The following is a 12,934-nucleotide window of genomic DNA, read 5'->3' as shown; positions in this document are numbered from 1 at the left end:
CGAACAAGGGAAACAATGCCTTCACAATCTGATTACTTGGCCCACAGCAACACACAAAAGGCTGCAAAATGTGTGTTGCTGCTTCATAACTTTCTAAGACATGTTTCTTGAAAAACAATCACCCTCCTTACTCAATGCCATTTGGGCCGATAAGATATTTCTAAATAAATAAATATAATTAATAAATAAATGCGTCTGGTTAGGCGAAATGTTTAGTGTCGGGTAGCACTAAACAGACAAAGAACTGCAAGAGTTATATTTGGAACTTGTTTTAATTAGAATGAATGGAAATAACGAACGACAAAGTTGGGAAAGAATTTACTCGTTGATTTCTGCACTTGATTTCCGTTCCTCGGTGCACGTCAGTTGTCGAAGGGAAACCAGTTTATCTGTGGCTCCGGGGTGCACTTGCCAGTGGTCGGGTCGCAACGGTGGCCCTGTACGCACTCGGCCAGCGGCGCCTCGTCACCCCACAGGAAGGCATCCTTACATAACTCACCGTTCCCTACGTAAACGCACAGAAACAACTCCGTCACCAATACCGTGCTAGATAGGAGCGAGCAGTAATAGAGAGATCCAGCTTTACTAGTAACGTTAACGATACGAAATAATTACATGCCCTATTACACCGAAAGGCGTTGGCGTAGTGGGCATGATCGGAAGATGGTAACCAAAATGGCCCACGGCGCAAGGACTAAAAACACGTCAACAGAATGCTAGGATTGACGCCAAATTTCTTAGTAAGGTTCCTGTAAACAAAGTACATTATTGGCTTTTAAAAGCAAATTCAGTAAATTTTTGACTGGATGACAATGGAACCTGGGCCCCGTCGTGTGAGACGAGCACGTTTCCCCGATGCAATGGCGGCTCCGCGGTTCTCGTGTGTGTGTCTAGTGCGTGTTTCACTGAGGCATGCGATGGCGCAGTCATTGGGGCAGGAGTTGGCACAACGCCATAAGCGCATAAAGTAACTGTATAAATAAAAGCGTCACCGTTGAATTGAACGCCGTCTAATGATATTTCGAGTAACGAACTCACCGCGGGCAAGCGAGCGCGTTGAGACTTTCGTGCATTTTGATTTGGCCTTACCGAGGTGCAGTTAGAACACAGCCGAGAACTCGCGCGGAAATGGAAGGCGCAGAATAAAAACATTTCACTAAGGCAACTACAATGCTTTCGCATTCCCAGGCGTAAGCAGTCTTAAATGTCTCTGCCATATTGCTGTCTCACTATTACAATTACGTCTGATTCACAAAGCCGTCAAACGAGCCGTCATCTCAGCATCGGCGTCAGTAAAGAGACAGGGTTTCAATGGCAGTTTCCGCTGAAAACTGGCGCGCTAGTAGAACCACCTGACACTCTTTACATCGCAGACATGCACTTCTATTACTATATACATTTTTGGGAACTTCGCACAGTTTGTGGAATGTCGGGATGTATCCACGTATGTATCTAAGTCTCCATGTCTGTCCGAGCTCGACTTTTTTTGCCGCAGACTTCGGTAACTCGGTAGTCCGCGGTCAAACTGGTAGAGTATCTGACTCCTGAGCTGAGCGAAATGGGATCAAAGCACAACTTTGGAAGTATTTGGGTCACTAAGCAAGTGGAATTCCTCAATAAACGCCTTTGAATCTAACTTTGGTTACAGGGTATTGACAGCTGGGTCCACTTCAATAAGCCTATTCGATGTCAGATGGGGCCAATGGGTACTTCTCAGTAGGTATATGCCGCTGTTTGTAAAAGTAATCAAGCGATTCGCATTCTCTGCCTGCTTCTGTGTTTCTGAGCGTCTCTGTCTATCTTACGCCTTACTGGGCCAAGTTGCCTACGAGCTTTGGCCGCTATTTATGTGCTTGGGGGCCTGATGCCATGGTCATTCATAGTCTTCATTTCAGCTTCCTTATTTGACATTCGTCATTCCGTCCTCGTAACTTCTCTAAGGCCAACCCAATGGCCCAGTTGTCTGATAGCTTGGACCACTAGGTATGTACTAAGGTACTGATGCCGTCGTGTGGTCGTCGCATCGTCGCTTCGTCTTCCGACTCTCTTCATGCTATCCTCGTCATGCATTCGTTCTCATATCGTCGTCGTGTAGCTGTCGTAGTTGCTCCATCCTCGTCTGTCCTGCTCCTTCATCTCATTCTTGTCACACCGGCTCCGAAACCCCATCCTCACCATATAGGCGTCGTTATACAGTCGTCGTCAAGCCACCGTCGCCATACTCTCGTAGTTGTCTGATTATTCTCACACCATTGCATAACCACCATCTTCACTGCGTCGTCGTCATGCAGGCGTCGTCATGTATTCATTGTAATGAGTCGTTGGAGTGCCATCGTGGTCGTTCCGTCGTCACTTTAACTTCATCATTTCACTCTTCTCATGCCGTGGTCGTCGCGCCATTGTCGTAACACAGTCATCGTTACACCGTTGTCACCATGTCGTCTGCGTCACGCTGTCGGCTTGCTACCGTCGTCGTTTCAGAAACGCCATCTCCTTGAGGCAATTTCATTTTCGTCATTATACCACCTTTGTCGTGCCATTGACGTTACCATTTTATCGTAATTAAGCTGTCGTTGCGCAGTTTGGATTATGTCGTTCATATAAGCCACCGTCGTCATTGCGTCATGAGATTGTTCTAATCATGAGTTCGCTCTGATAATGCCATCCTCTTGTCGTCATCCTCGTTGCATCCTCGCCATTCAAGCTTCGTCATCCGCTTCTGGTCTTCCATCATCGTCGCGCCATCGCCGTCATGCAGCCGTTGTTACGCAGCTGTTGTCACGCCGTTGTCGTTATACATTTGTCATCGGGCAATTGTCATCACACCATCGTCGTAAAGCTGTCATGTTTACATCATCCCCATCTATTCGGAATTGTAATTTGATTGTCATCTTGCCGTCGTCATCATATCGTCTTCATATGTTCTGTCGTAATGATTGCTCCTTCGTCATTTCTTCAGCGTAGCTGAGTCCCCTTCAAACAGTCATCGTTATGCCGTCATGCTCGTGTCTAACATTCGCTGTCAAAAGTTCGTTGTCGTGATGCCGTTCTGGTCCCTGTATTTTCACCATTCTGCCATAGGACTTTCATTGTGCCATTGTAGAAGCGCCTCTCCATCACGTGGCCTTGGTCATCTTATGCCCTCATATCGTCTCCGTCAGATTTTTGTCCTTTTATTATCGCCAGTATCTGGAATCTTCATCGCAATTTCGTCATGCCACTGTCGTCATACTGCCATCTTTGTACCATCGGCCTAATTCCTTCGTTGTCACTGCGTCATCATACTGGGGTGAGAATGATGTCAGGCTTATGGCCGATTTCGGCATGCAAATGTCATAGCAAAGTGGGCCGATAATAGAAAGATGGTATGTCGCATATAGCCGAGGCAATGCAAATCCCCCTATGACCACTACAGGTTCATTATATTCGTGCCCGTATCATAAAGATACGTTGCTACACTGCTCGAGTGCTAATCGCATTACCATCTAACGTCATCATTAGATGGTTTCTCCCATAATTTATTTTTATTTAGAACGTCTCAGAAATAATAGGCACTAAGCCATGACATCGATTGCTTATAGCATTAAAGTCGCCAATTATCTTTAAAGAGTAGAGGCACTGCCAATTTTTTATGAGATGCCGGCAAATCAAAGCTGTTTCCTGACGGACGCCAGTGCCGTGGCGGGATCGGCCATTTGATGGTTGTGTGAATTAAGCCTTACTCAAACGGACCGGCACTGCTATGCCACAGCGGAGTTCACCGGTGTTCTTTAAGTTTAGCGGAACGGTTCCCATGGTTTACCGTGGCTCGATAATGACATGACAGTGCATAGCAACCTAATTTGTTCGCGTTAATTACTGTCCGATGCAACAGCATCAAACAAATAGTAAATAAGCAATTGCTGAGTCTCGTCCCACGCTGAGGACAAGGCATAATCGCTGTTTCGTCGCTAATATTGAGATTAGTTGTTGGTTTTGAAGCTGCAAGCTCCTAGAGAGGTGCAGATAGGCGAGAAAATGTGCCGGTCACAACCGAGCAGATGGCCCGACAGAACCGTGCTAAGTCAATTGTAAATGCGCTGGTGCCATCCGGTAGGGCTAGTGGGTTCTCAGGTTCAACAACCTCGTAGTGTATTGTTGTGGTCGAAGCAGACCTAAGCCGACATCCACCACCTGCTGTGGGTTTGCCCTGCACTGAAGCCGACGAGGTTCCGGCACCTCGCAGCAGCGGGAATTTCGATGCATAATCCGAGGGATTACACTGCTAGGACGCAGGGACCAGATTATCGATCCCTCTTGGACTTCATTAGATTAGCAAATCTCTTTTCATTCATTTAATCATCCTTATTCACCCCCATCCCCTACCCCTGTATGCCCGGAGGCATTTACCCTCACATTAAAAAAAAGCAGACCTAGGAAATACGAAACCACAGATATCCGGTTAAGATATTCATGCATCAATTGGCAATCTTGAACTTGCCCGTGATGCCATCAGAAATGTGTAAAAATTTTCGTTGTCATACAGATAATAACAGTAATGAACCTGCCAAAGGATACGCCCAGTGAAAATCGGGAGACAAGCAGCTGAAAGATTGTTAACAAAGCATTAAAGCCCCTAATACCACTGCCTTGAAAACTTCAATATAGAACTTCGAAGCTGTCGACAATTTCTGTAGCGCATTTTTATCAGAAAATATAGCGGTGGGCGTAAAATATCATCAGAGTGCTCAAACAGGTAATCTAAGCGACTGTCAATATAGGCAAAGGTTTTTTGTTTTTGACATAGCCATGAATCGGCTCCGAACATGAGCAACAATCCTTGTTGCATTGTCGTCTGCGATAGGAAGTGAAATTTACTCCCGAAATAAACGGGACCTCTGTATTGGAGACTTCTGTAACTAAATATGTTGGTCTATCTTGGCAGGTCTATCTGTTGCAGAGTAAGGTAATGCATGACTACGTGTAGGAAAATTTTGCCACCTACAACATTAAGCCTTCCAGTTGCTGCTGCTACTTCGCTAACTGAAACAAGCTTCCCGTCATTTGGATTGCGGCACTGAGTTGAATCTGCATGGTTTCTACTTTTAGTTTTATATTGGCACATAAAATTTAACTTTATTTCAAGAGAGACCTCGAAAACTCAAGAAAATTTTAAAACCACGCAGAAGTGCAGGAATCTTCAGTGAATGTTTTTTTAATATATATTTAAGAAATATGAGGAGGCAAAGGGACTGAACAACCTTCCCAGGTTGCGAATTTTGGTAGGTTAGCTCTCAGAATGCTATTAGGCTATTTGTAGCACCGGGAGTCGTCATTCCGGCACAATACCTTTATTCAATTACAATAATAACGGAATGGAACTACACACAGCACTGGCTTCAAGCTCAACGAGAGCACAAGATCAGTCCAGGCACGCACTTTGAACCATTGTGCAACCTTCTGCTGATTTACATTTGTATATAGCAGTATTGCTGTATATACGCGACGCATTGTCTATGTTGTGGTGGAGAATATTTATTGACAGCGGCAGGGTTGAACCTGGCAAGTAGGGTACGTCCAACGACAAATCGGATGTTTTATTTCGTCACGAAGTTTTCATTTTTTTGATGACTTCGTGGCACATAGAGACTTCATTTTAACCTACAGAAAAGCCGCGATGATTAAAGACATCATTTATTATTGTAACATATCCAGTTGGTTGTGCTGTCGCACACACGGGGTCACAACGGGCGGAGACCGCAATTGGAGGAAGGGGCCTGAGATAGCACGCACCTAAAGTGCAGAAATGCCATTACTGTTGCACTAGTGTACTTTGTTCCAGATTTAAAACTTAGTTGTATTAGTTTATCTTCGTTGGCTGCCATATCGTCGCTCTGCGGTAGAAACGAGATCTGCCGTGATGAAGAGAATTTTGGCTGCTCTGATGAGGAAGGTCCAGTCTCTTGAAGAAACGCCAGCATAGAGCAATAAAGATACGATGTTATGCTGATGGCATATTAGATGTCTACCGATCTCTAAACGCGCCCTGTGTGTTTTATTTCACTTTCGGGTGATGTGATTCCATTATTTCCAGTTACCATTGCCGCCTGTGCCGAAATAACTTTTCTTCAGTCGTCAGAGTACTGCTTTCTTGTTGTTGCTTCTGACCCCGTCCATTTTGCGCGTTGTTTGTAATGAATTTCCCTGCATTGTTCTTGTTCAAATTTTGCATCAAGCTCTATATTATGGCCGGAGTTGTTCAGTTACTTGTAGGCTTCGCCGAATACAAGTGGTTGAATTTGTCTTCGTCTGCGATCCTCGCAACAGATGACGTTCAAGAAACGGCGTCCATGTATCTTTAGACATTCGCAGTACGGAATGGCATGGACTTCCAGATTGGTTTACTATAATTCGTCGAGGGCGCATCCAAAAGAGGAAGACCCAGGCAAATTTGTAGCATATTTGAATGGGAACAGGATAAGTAACAGTACGATGTATTATACTTAGCGAATCCGACTAGTAAGGGTGATCACGCTGCAAAATTTGTGCATAACCTAGCAGTGGTAAGCGGAAAAGTCTTTTCAACGGTCATAGGAGGCAGAATACGCACTTTTTTATACCACGCCAGTAATACTAATTTGTAATAACATGTGGGAAACATGGGTGAAAAATAAAATAAAATATTTACTCTCAATCTTCTTAGTCGAAAATTCAAGCTTCGGAAGCATTATTCGCAGCATCAATGTTGCAGCCGCTCTCCGATAAACTAATTCAGGATTTATTACATATTCCAAGTATATTGCACCTACTTTGAAATTACTGTAGCTGTACGAGTAGAGTGTCATCATTGAACACGTCCCTGCAATTTACTCGAACGTTATCGCCGGCCCAAATACCTTCCCTTCGCGTATTTCTCAAAATGTGCAGTCTTGAGCAAATGTCCAGAGAGAACATCATCACCGCAAAATTGAAATTTCGTCTAGCACTGCAGTGAGGCCTTTAATTGCTTCAGTGGATTGCCTTGGGCGAATATTCATGGACAAACGCCGTAGCATTTCATCTCTGTTTACGTGTCTAGGCTACGACAAAAAAAAAAATACAACACTTATTTCCTGGCATATGTGGCCCTTAGACATTTGTTCTATGGTATACTGCAACGATCCTTGCACGCGCGCAAGCATCTTATACGCCACCAGTCATGCATCATCGCGTATGGGTAATCGTCACAAGAATATTATTTGAGAGTGTAGCAACACAGTCTGTCAACGTTTTCGAGGACTTCGCAATGAAAACCACATCCCCGGAATCTCCGTCCAAATCGAAGAAAGTATTCACGTGACCCTGGTCGACATTATGAATCCTTGCTAAACACGATCCAAAACTGCACTTTCGATACTTTTAGGTTCTTGTTCTTTTTCTTCTTACTGCCCATTGCAATAATTATGACCTTGAGAATGTAATGAACAAGAAAAGTACAAGTTTGCGCAGAGAAACTTGCGCTTGTATTTCTTGTGCGGATAAATAAAATAAAATAGGGCTGAATTCACGAAGCCTCCCATTCATAAGGGCTCGGTGCCAAAGAGCCACCAACTAAAATTACTGGAGCAAACTAGGATAAAGTGTCATTGACCTACCACTCGCTGTGGTAGGTCATTGACTACCACCGCTGAGCTCGCAGGTCGCGGGTTGGATCCTGGCTTTGGCGGCAGCATGTCCATGGGTGCGAAATGCAAAAACACTACTGTGCTTAGAATTAGGAACACGTCAAAAAACACACGGTTGTAAAAATAATCCAAAGTCGTACCTGACAATGGCGCCGTCATTTTGGCACGTAAAACCCTTGAATTTGATCTCTCCTATTTTCCATTGTATTTACAGCTTATCATAAAAATGATGGTTAGGCTCATGATGGTGGTCTGATGTTGGTCCTTTTCTAGCCTTCGTAAAGACGTTCTTGGGTCTATAGTTCCTGAAAACTATCGGCTTTTATTGGCGCAGCATTTGAAGCAATCGTACTTTTCTCAGTGTAGAATGCTTTAAGACTTTGCACACATGCGTACTCATTCCATTAGAGTTTCTAATGTAAATAAATGGCATCGCTGCAAACATAACTGCATCAATGTGTTTTTTTGCTGATGACGGTGTAGTATATAGAACAATAACTAACCCTCCCCCCCCCCCCCTCGTATGTAACCTCTCTACAGATGGATCTATTTATGCTTTCAGAATGATGTGAAGGAAGGTGAAGAGATATGAAAGCATCAAAGTAAGAACTTGCTAAATATGCCATCGCTTCTAATACTTGAATACTCCTTCAATGTAAAGAATTAATGACGTCACTATCGAAACAGCCTCATCGCGCAAATACTTAGGTGTCATTCTTACTTCTAATCTAAACTGGATAATTCATTCAGAGCACATCACTGCTAGGGCATCTAAGAAACTAGGGCTTCTTAAACTTCGGTTACATCTTGCCAATAATGACACCAAACTCTACGGATATACTTCGTAAATCTGGTCTTCCATAGAATTTGCTTCGATTATTTGATGTATCCATAAGGCTCATCTTAAAAGCTTGCTTGAAGCAGTGCAAAATAAAGCAACCCTTTTTATTCTATCATATTCACGGTATCAAAGCAGAACTGCTTTAAAAAGTCCCTTGATTTCAACCCGCTTGCCATGTGCCACATGCTTTCACGGTTGTCATTTTTCAGCAACTATTCTAAATGCCACTCCGCTCGCACTTGCACATATTCTACCAGCCCATTATACTTCTTCGCCTCTCGTTCACTGCAACAAATTTAGCCTGATACTCGTTCGCAGAAATAAATATCAGAACTCTCCGTTAATTGTACCAATCAGAGCGGAACTGATTGCTATCCAAAATTGTGATCATTAAAGAGCCAGTATATTTTCTGCAATCACTTCAATGTTATCTAGAAGAGGATCGCTTCCTACTTGTTTTGTAGTGCGTGTAAGGATCTTTCTAAAATTTGAAATTAGTGCGTCATTGTAACTAAATATCTGTTATTCTTATGTGGACAGAGCCTTATCTTTACTGATTTTGTATAATTGAGAAATATTTGAGAAGCGCCAATCGGTTTGATGTTCCGTTAACTGCTGGGTAATTTATATTTTATGCGTATGCATTTTTAAATTTAATTTACCATGTGAAGAAGAAGTATTCAAGCTGTCAGACTGGGTGTGTTTAGGAGTGACTATCAACGGCAAATATCTCAGCAATTTTTGGTTTGCAAATGACATTGTCCGCTTCAGTCTCGCTGGTGACAAATTACAACAAATGATTGAGGAACTTAACCGAGAAAGTGTTAGAGTGGGGCTGAAAATTAGTATAGGTAAGACGAAGATAATGTTAATAGCCTAGCAAGTGAACAAAGGTGATCGCCAGTTGACGCTCTAAAAGCTTATGAAACTTTCATTTGAAGTAAACTTGAATACGCCTTAGCTATTTGGAGCCCGCACCAAGCTTACTTAAATAATATATTAGAATCAATACAAAATCGTGCCGCTAGATTCATCAGTTTCAGGTACAGCCGTGAAGAAAGTGTCAGTGCAAATAAATCATCTCTAGGACTCGAACCATTGGTGTTGCGTCGGAAAATTGCAAAACATTGCCCTTTCCAGCGACTTTATTATAACTTCCCTCAACTGCATGGAAGGCTTCTAATCCCACCAACCCGTACATCTCGTCGCCTTTTTAACTCTTGCAGTATCCAGCGCTTGCGTGGTTCAACACTTTCCTTTAATCAATCGTTTTTGCCTAGCGCCATTGCAGAGTGGAACGAATTGCCAGATATAGTAGTCAGTGAGCGTAACCCCATTATCTTCAAGCAGCTGCTTACTGATCACCTTTAATCCTAATATTATAATGACCGTACTGTGCCTTCATTCTTTTGTGATTGCCGTCTCACATTGTGACTGTTCTGCTGATTTGCTTTTGCATTCTATTCAGTGTGCCTCTTGGCTTTTCTTTTTTTTTTCCTTTTTTGTTCTCACATGAATCCACAGGCTCAGCTTTTAAGGAATTGGAACCATACCTTTGTTTCTATTCTTATCTTCTGTAACCCCCCCCCCCTTTATGTAATCCCCCGACAGGGGTCCTTCAGGGAAAATAAATGATGATTATGATGATGCTGATGATTCTTGAAACTTCCATAGCGACTAGACCGGTGTTCGATTAAGTAATTTTTCCAGCAAATTCTATGCTCTTTGACATGAGACAGCCGCCTTCGCTAATATGTCGAGCATCAGGATGTGCTTTAATTTTCTCTTGTGAATGATTACAGTACTAGAGATTTTTGTGAATGCGAGCCCTGATAATACTTACGTAGTTGTATGATGCACCGGTCGCAGCACTGGCATGGTCCGGCGTTGTGCCGCAACATCTTATTTCCGGTGCATCTGGACGCGTCGACGGGCTCGCAAACAACATTATCGCAAGACATCGGACAATTTGGCAGCCTTTTCACCCGTCCTGCTTCTGCAAGCACTTGGCTGAAATAGCAGACCACTATCGCCGCTGAAATCTGCTTCAATATAAGTACCATCGTGGGTGCGAAGCCTGCCGACGCTCTCACTCTTTCTTCTTATCTTGTGCAGTGCTCAATTTGCGCAGTGCAATATGCCCCTCGGCAGTTTAGCTCTCTCGGCTTCACAGGACTATGGGAAGCCCTGGATTGACGCGAAATGAACACAATTTCCCCGAAGTTCCAAAACGTAGTCAGGGATTGCGGTACGGTCTGCATGACTGCGTGAAGCCTGAGAGCATCACCTTCTTTTAAAAAAGCGTTAGCGTGAACTTGGCAGACAGACTTTTCGTGGAACCGTCACCCCATAAACTCTATACAACGACAGTAGATAACTTTTTTGGCCGTATGCATCTCCCGTTTTACCGTGCAACTTCTTTGTGTGTTGGACCAGCGCGTGCTTAGCGAAAGAATAGTTTAGAGAGTCTATTTCCTATTCTAAACGCAGATGCGCTTACCGTTTATGGGCCTAGACAGATGTCGGAACGCATCTCTGGAAATCTGTGCCTATGTTGAGTCGTGGTTGAAGGGCGTTCCGTGTCCGGAGGCCCTAGCAGCTGTCGAGAAAGCAAACTGAGAAAAGTACGCGGATCACTTTTGAATAGCCTTGCCTTTGCGTTCGCAATACTTTGGCCTTTCGCTTCATACGCTTTCCTTATTTTTGTTTGCTTTCCATTACTTTTTTGTGTACGATATGAAATTCATAATAATAAGTAACCCTAAGCTGCTATATGTAAATGAAGTTCTAAGCGCGATAAAAACCACAGAGACAAGAAAGGTGGACAAAGACAAGCGCTACTCACAACTATTTGATAGAAGGATAGCATGGTATATGTAAACTGGTGGCGAAGCTTCCATAGAAGCCCATATGTCAAGAAAATCTGGCTCTTTGTAATCGTCGCCATCAACGTATTGTGCGGAAATCTAACAGCAAGCAAAACATGAAAAATAAAAAAGTGGAGTCAGAGCCAGAAATGGTACTGATGTCGAGATCCTACGCCGCTTGGGGCGAATGTTTGAATTTCTTTAGCGTCCGGCATTACGGAGGCTAAAACAGCAGTTATTTTCCTTTTGACGCTAAGGCGAGCTTGCGACTCACCTCAGCTGAAACGCCAGCGTGCCTTATAACTATTAGGAGTGGCGTATATCTTAATGCGAACGTAATTAGGCTGTTATTGACGGCAATCGCTCCAGTAGCTTCCTCAGGAAGGTGAGCGAATATAATGGAAATAAGTGACATTGCGAAAGACCCTTAAAAACCAACTTCACTTTTATTCGTCTTGAATAATGCAACCAATATACATGACCAAACAAAACATGTTTCAATGATGACAAGTACTATGGCCAGCACACAGTCGTAATGCATAGCAACCTATGCGAATCCTTCTCACAGAATCGTTTGGAATTCCGTGCCACACCATGTATTTATATACAAGAGTTATCAGACAACATTCCGCCACATTATCATCTAGAGAATATTCCACTTGCTAATTTTTCTGCCCGTCGGACACTCGGAGCCTGTGTTAGGGAGAGTAAACGAGCATAGCGCGACGTTTATTCGCAGGGAATTTCGCATTTAGCGTCAAGACGAGACAAGCGCATTGGATTCCCCAGCGTGAACTTGGACGATGACAAAAAATCTGCACTCGCACTTTTCGGCAACGAATGTAGTGCGCTCGGTCACGCAAAATTTGAAGTGAAGCGCACGCCACACTTTGAAGAAACACGCAAGGAAATAATGATAACAAAAAAAAACTCGAATGAAACCACCGCGTTCAAGTGAGCAACGCGATTCCTCACGACCTAATAGCTGGCTTGCACAGCGTTGCTATGTCTTGCGCCAGAATCACTGGTTGGTAGGGGTCGCCAAGAAAGAACTAAAAAATTGTGAAATAGAAAGAAAAATTAAGATTTGTCCTTTTAGCGCAGGAAAAATATCTGAAACGTAAAATATACTCGTATGCCAGTATTGCGAGCAAACATTTTAGAGCTATTTATTTTTCACATAGGTTTCTACTTTCAGTGCTTGTCTCCCCGTCACCTGGTCGCGCTTCAATCGTGCACACCTAACTGATATCCATGGCGATAGGTTTTGGCACGCTTTTCGTTCCAAGCTTCGCGACCTATTTAGATAGACCTTGAGGATAGGATCGTACATATATGTCCTCTTCTCACGCATGCGCATACCAAACAAAATATAAGAGGCACATGCATATCAAATCCCCTTGCTCAAGAAGTCTAATTCAGCATCTAGTAATGAGATAGAAGGTTCACTTATACACCTATCTCTATTCTTATTGATAGAGAAGGCCTCAAGTGCAAGCCTAGAAGAGGCGTTGCCGCTCCTGCCCAGAATAGTAATCTCAGAAAATCGAGCGTCGCACCCACACGCGGTAACGTGAGCTACC

At 43.5% G+C, this 12,934-nt stretch overlaps 1 long non-coding RNA gene across 1 annotated transcript; it reads right to left on the bottom strand.

The window, feature by feature from the left end:
- Positions 1 to 253: 253 nt before the first annotated feature.
- LOC126530371 (uncharacterized) lies at positions 254 to 10,823 on the bottom strand. Its single transcript, XR_007599391.3, has 2 exons — positions 10,328 to 10,823; positions 254 to 505 (listed from the first exon to the last, which is right to left on the bottom strand). It is a non-coding gene; the product is annotated as an uncharacterized lncRNA (long non-coding RNA).
- Positions 10,824 to 12,934: the final 2,111 nt, after the last annotated feature.

The sequence above is a fragment of the Dermacentor andersoni genome, chromosome 5 (genome assembly GCF_023375885.2).
Source record: "Dermacentor andersoni chromosome 5, qqDerAnde1_hic_scaffold, whole genome shotgun sequence".
NCBI lineage: Eukaryota > Metazoa > Arthropoda > Arachnida > Ixodida > Ixodidae > Dermacentor > Dermacentor andersoni.
This window is presented reverse-complemented; position numbering and strand designations above follow the sequence as displayed.